Source organism: Arachis ipaensis, chromosome B9 (assembly GCF_059453495.1).
Source record: "Arachis ipaensis isolate K30076 ecotype BB chromosome B9, ASM5945349v1, whole genome shotgun sequence".
Classification (NCBI taxonomy): domain Eukaryota; kingdom Viridiplantae; phylum Streptophyta; class Magnoliopsida; order Fabales; family Fabaceae; genus Arachis; species Arachis ipaensis.
This window is the reverse complement of record NC_142444.1, coordinates 26,956,814-26,962,813: the sequence shown is the minus strand read 5'-3', so window position 1 is coordinate 26,962,813 and position 6,000 is coordinate 26,956,814.

The window sequence follows — 6,000 nt, the reverse complement described above, 5'->3', positions numbered from 1 at the left end:
TCTCAAACTTTGTTGGAGTCAATTCCTATGCTTTTGTACCTTTGAAAACAAGTTTTTAAACCATTTGGCTAGCATCGAATTGCAAGATGTGCATCAAAACATTTTGTGAGTGTGTGTTGAGAGATTTAGCAATTGGTTCTTAACAAGAAGTTACCTAAGTCCTAAGACACTATACTTGTCTTCAAATGTTGTGGACTTGAGTTTCTTGTTGTTGTTGTGTTGCTTTCAACTCTTCATTCCTCAACGTTGAATGTTGGTTGATCTTTCAACATGCTTGTTCATTCAAGTTATTTGTTGGTTTGTCTTTCATGTCGTTTGTTGGTTTGTCATTCATCAAAACCTACGAATACAAACTTCGCATACAAGCAACATGATTTACAATTTCCCCCTTTTTGATAATGACAAACCAATTTTGAGGATATGCATTTATAAATGATTTTGAAAGCAACAATAATGCAATTTGTTTTATAGAAAGCTTTGGAGAAGACTTCACAAAAAAATTTTTTGCAGGAGTTCCCCCTAAATATGTGCATTTGTTCCCTTAAAGGGCGTTTATCAAAGAAGACGATTTAGATATCAAAAGTTTTTGCTTAGCGGAAGTCTTTTTGAAATCATTGTTTCGCAAACTTATTTCTTCTTTTCAAATCCTCAAACTTCTTCTTTTTCAAAAGTTCAAAACTTCAAATATCCTCAAACTTCTTCTTTTTCAAAAGTTCAAAACTTCAAATATCCTCAAACTTCTCTTCCCCCTTTTGACATTATCAAAAAGAAAGGAGTTTGAAATGAGTCATAGAAGCATGCATAAAACAATGAATTTTTTTTTTTTAAGTTCAATTTCTTTATTAATTTCAAGGATGAGATATATTAAAGCATGCATAATTCCCCCTAAATAAGTGAAATATATTAAAGCATGCACATTAACTTAAAATAGGGGTACCAATCCTATTTTGAGTTATTCACCAAATAAGCATACAAGCATTAATCATTAAACAAATTTATGAAGGAAATATCAAAGTATTTAAACCATAATAGAAATCCTTAGCTTACTAGGAGTTAGTTTAACAGTTCATATAATCAAATAAACATAAAGCAATAAAAAATGACTTGATGAAGAGGAGACAATCAATCTTGGTCTTCATCATCATCAGTATCCTCTTCATATGGTAGGTGGATCTCGAAATGCTCATATAAGTCATCAATACGACGATCCAAGCGACTCGTGCGATGATCTACACGAGACACACGACGATTAAGTGCTTCAAGTTACCTACCATGCTCTACGTCAATCCTTTGGATGTTTTGGTTGATGGATTGTAATTCTCTCATTACATCAACCAAGGAGGGTGGTTCTTGAGCTTGAGGTGCTTGTGGAGGAGCTTGCTCTTGAGGACCTTGTTCATCAACATTTCTTCTTCCCATTTTGTTGAGAATATGAGTGTTGATACAAGATTGAGGTGGTACTTCCTTGGCAATCTCATTTGATACATCAATACCAACATAATCAAAGACTTTAGACCATAGGCAAAGGAATCCTAATCCACCATTCCTATCCTTCATCTTGAGCCTAATCATATGTTGTACTATAAAGTATGGCCAATTAATCTTAATCCCATTCATCATAGCCCACATGACAATCAAATCTTCATCATTTACATTCGCATGCCCGGATATTCTAGGTTGCAATACATAGGTGACTAGATATAACAAAGTTCTATGTTCCGCACTCATTGAATTGCAACTAATTTTGGAATGAGCTCCTTGTACAAGATTGAACAAATGCATGGCATTGTCCTTTGAATAATCCCATTCATCAATTGGGGTTTTACCACCTTGAAACAAGTCACCTTGATTTGGCAACTCCCAAATGGTGGCTAACTCATCACCATCTAGCCTATAATCCTTTCTTCCTATCTTGAAGAATAATATGAAACTTGATTCATCTTCCTCATCAATCTCAATCATGAGTGTACTATAGGCTATGGCAACTAAATCCGGATAAAATTTACTCTTAATTTGAACAAAAATTCATGAGGCCTTGATGAACTAGAATAGCCTTAAGAGTATCAAAGTTATGAATGACAAGAAGGGTCGGATCCAAATACCTTGGAGGAATTTCCTTTCTTCCGGCGAGCCTTACCTCATAGAATTGAAGATCTTCATTAGAAGCAAAGTACCTTGCCAAAGGATGATTATTTGGAGGTGGAACCACACTTGAAGAGCCTTTTGACTTCTTGATGGTTCTCTTGATTCTAGGCATTGTGGATGATTTTGTTTTATGGGTTTTGTAGAGGAGAATGTGGGGACTTCAAATATGTAATTTGTTTGTAGTGGGTATCTAAGTTTTGTGAGTTGTATGAAGCTATATGTGAGCTTGTTTTGGAGGTTATGGAGGTTTGAATGTGGGGATATGAGTTGTGAGGTTGAAGATGATGAAAAAGTGGGGTTTTGTTGCTCAAAAATGCCAAATTCACGTATTTTTGTGCAATTTGGTCGTGTTTGCATCGATGCAATAGGCTTTGCATCGATGCAACATGCATCATTTTGCCCAAAAACACCAAATTTTCATCCTTTGGTGGTTCTTTCTTTAATCCTTTGAGTTCCATCATGTATATACTCACTTAAACTATTATAAACTTCGATTTGTTGATCCTCCATTGTTTATAATCTTCAAATTCTTCAATCTACCTCAAGATTAATCACTCATTCATCAACTCATAAACCTACAAAACAATGGCTAATTGGATATCTCCAATGCTTAAGTTAGTAAGAGATACAAAAATAGTAATATAAATGCAATGAATTCAAACAAATCATATTAGATTAGAATCCAAGATACCAAGTTCATTTCGGATGTTAAAAAAACTTTCTTTACATAAAGGTTTAGTGAAGATGTCCGCTAGTTGTTTACTAGTTTCGACAAATTCAATAACCACATCACCCTTTTCAACATGGTCTCTTATGAAGTGATGTCTAATCTCAATATGCTTGGTTCTTGAATGTTGAACCGGATTCTTGGTTAAATTTATTGCACTAGTATTATCACATTTGATAGGAATGTGATCAAGCATGAGTCCATAGTCCACAAGTTGTTGTTTCATCCATAAAATTTGGGCGCAACAACTACCGGCGGCTACATACTCGGCTTCGGCGGTAGACAAGGCTACACTTACTTGTTTCTTACTATGCCATGAAACAAGAGAGTTTCCTAGCAAGTGACAAGTGCCGCTAGTGCTTTTCCTATCCAATTTGCAACCGGCAAAATCGGAATCGGAATAACCAATCAAATCACAAGTGGATCCTTTTGGATACCACAATCCAACATTTAATGTTCCTATGAGATACTTCATAATCCTTTTCACCGCACTTAAGTGAGATTCCTTAGGATTAGCTTGGTATCTCGCACACATGCATACACTAAACATGATATCTGGCCTACTTGCCGTTAGATAAAGTAATGATCCTATCATGCCTCTATACTTCTTTACATCTATGTTTTTACCTTGTTCATCTTTGTCAAGGTAGCAAGTAGTGCTCATTGGTGTGTCCATTGCCTTAGCATTGTCCATTCCAAATCTTTTGAGCAATTCCTTGCAATATTTGGTTTGGCCAACGAAAGTTCCTTCTTTTCCCCTTTCGAAACATCACCAATGACGTTGTCTAGAGGATGATCCTTTGAAGTACGCCAGTCCTTTGGAAGTGCATTTATTTGTGCTTGTGATGGTTCAATTTCTTCAACTTGAACAATATCCTTTGTTGTAGAGGCTTCATTTAAATCTTTTTCTTTGTCTTCACCATTCAAATTTAGTGAATCAAAGTTTTCTACATTTTCATCAAAATCTTTTCTAGCACAACAACGGTTAGTTTCATCAAAAGCGACATGAATACTTTCTTCCATAGTCATGATGCGTTTATTATATACTCTGAAAGCTTTGCTAGTTAAAGAGTAGCCTAAGAAGATTCCTTCATCAGCCTTAGCATCAAATTTTCCTAAGTTATCTTTTCCATTATTTAGAATAAAGCATTTACAGCCAAAGACGTGAAGGTGAGAAATATTTGGCTTTCTTCCTTTGTACAATTCGTACGGTGTTTTCTTAAGAATAGGTCGAATGATAATCCTATTCATAACATAACATGCGGTACTAACCGCATCCGCCCAAAAGTACTTAGGAATATTAGCCTCATTGAGCATGGTTCTCGCCATTTCTTCTAAATGACGATTTTTCCTTTCAACCACACCATTTTGTTGTGGTGTTCTAGGAGAGGAAAAATTATGCTCAATGCCATTTTCTTCACAAAAAGTTTCAAAAAGATTGTTTTCAAATTCTCCACCATGATCACTTCTAATAGATGATATATGCAAATTCTTTTCATTTTGAATAACTTTGGCTAATCTTTTGAATGCTCGAAATGCATCACTCTTGTTTGCTAGGAACAAGGTCCATGTAAATCGAGAGTAATCATCAACAATAACTAAAGCATAGTAATTGCCACCAAAGCTCATAATCCTAGAAGGACCAAATAAATCCATGTGCAAAAGTTGTAATGGCCTTGTTGTTGAAACAATGTTTTTGGATTTAAAAGAGGCCTTTACTTGTTTTCCCTTTTGACATGCGTCGCAAAGGACGTCTTTTTCAAAACGTAGCTTTGGTAAGCCAATTACTAACTCTTTAGAGACCAACTTGCCAAGATGATCCATGTTAGCATGAGCTACTCTACGATGCCATAACCAAGTTTCATCATTTTTACTAACAAGGCATTTCACATCATTTGAGAAAACTTCATCTAGATTAATCATGTATACATTGTCAACACGGTGCCCAATTAGCACAATTTCATTAGTGTCTTGCCTTTTTATCAAACAACATTTTGAATCAAAGGTGACTAAGTTTCCTTTGTCACAAAGTTGGCTAACACTAATGAGATTATGTTTGAGACCTTTGACAAGTATAACATTATCTATGGAGGTAGAAGAATTTTTACCAACTTTTCCAACGCCGATTACTTTGCCGGTGTTGTTGTCTCCATAGATCACGTTTCCTCCGTTTGTAGGCTCTATTGCGGTGAACTTTGATTCATCGCCGGTCATGTGTTTGGAGCATCCACTATCAACATACCAATTTGTATCCTTAGCTCCAACACGTACCTACAAAACAATTAAAATTGGGATTTAGGTACCCAAGTGAATTTGGGTCCTTGAAGGTTAGTATGAGCATAATGCCCATAAGGTGCCCATCTCGTATCTTGACTACGAAAGTTTATATGTTTAATTCTAGTAAAGCATACGGGTGCTATATGACCTACTTTATTACAATAATGACATATGACATTTGGATTATGCATCCTATGCATGTTTCTAAATGGTTGCCTAGGTTGTTTCCTAAATGCAACATCTTTTGATCTATATGCATTGTGATTATAATTTCTAAATGAAGCATGTTGAGGAGGATGTTTAAAGGCTTCATTCCTTTTAGGCATGCTTGCCTTTTGGGCTTGCGGTTGCCTAATAGGAGTTTTAGTATTTTTAAATTTTCCTTTTTCAAAACCTAAACCTTCCTTATTATGAACATGCTTTTGGTTTTTCAACATTTTATTTAAGTTCTTTGAAGATTCATTGAACTTAGCTAAAGTGTTCTTAAGATTTGTAATTTCATTTTCATGCATTTTACAAGATTTGTATGGATCACTACTTGTGCTACACTTATCTTTTCCAAGATTGATATTCTCGTTTTTCAACATCTCATTTTGTTTTAAAAGATCCATATTCTTTTTCTTCAGGAGAGAATAATCTTGGGTAAGTTTTGTGTACACCTCAAGTAAGGCATCATATTCATCTTGTAAATTAAAAGAAGTGGAGTTGTCATTACTAACCTTTTCTTCACTTGCCATTAAGCAAAGATTTGCAACCTCGTCGTCATCGGAGTCGGATTCATCCTCGTTCTCCCATGATATGTATGCTTTCTCCTTCTTCTTAAATTTCTTGTTTTTGTCCTCCTTTTGAAG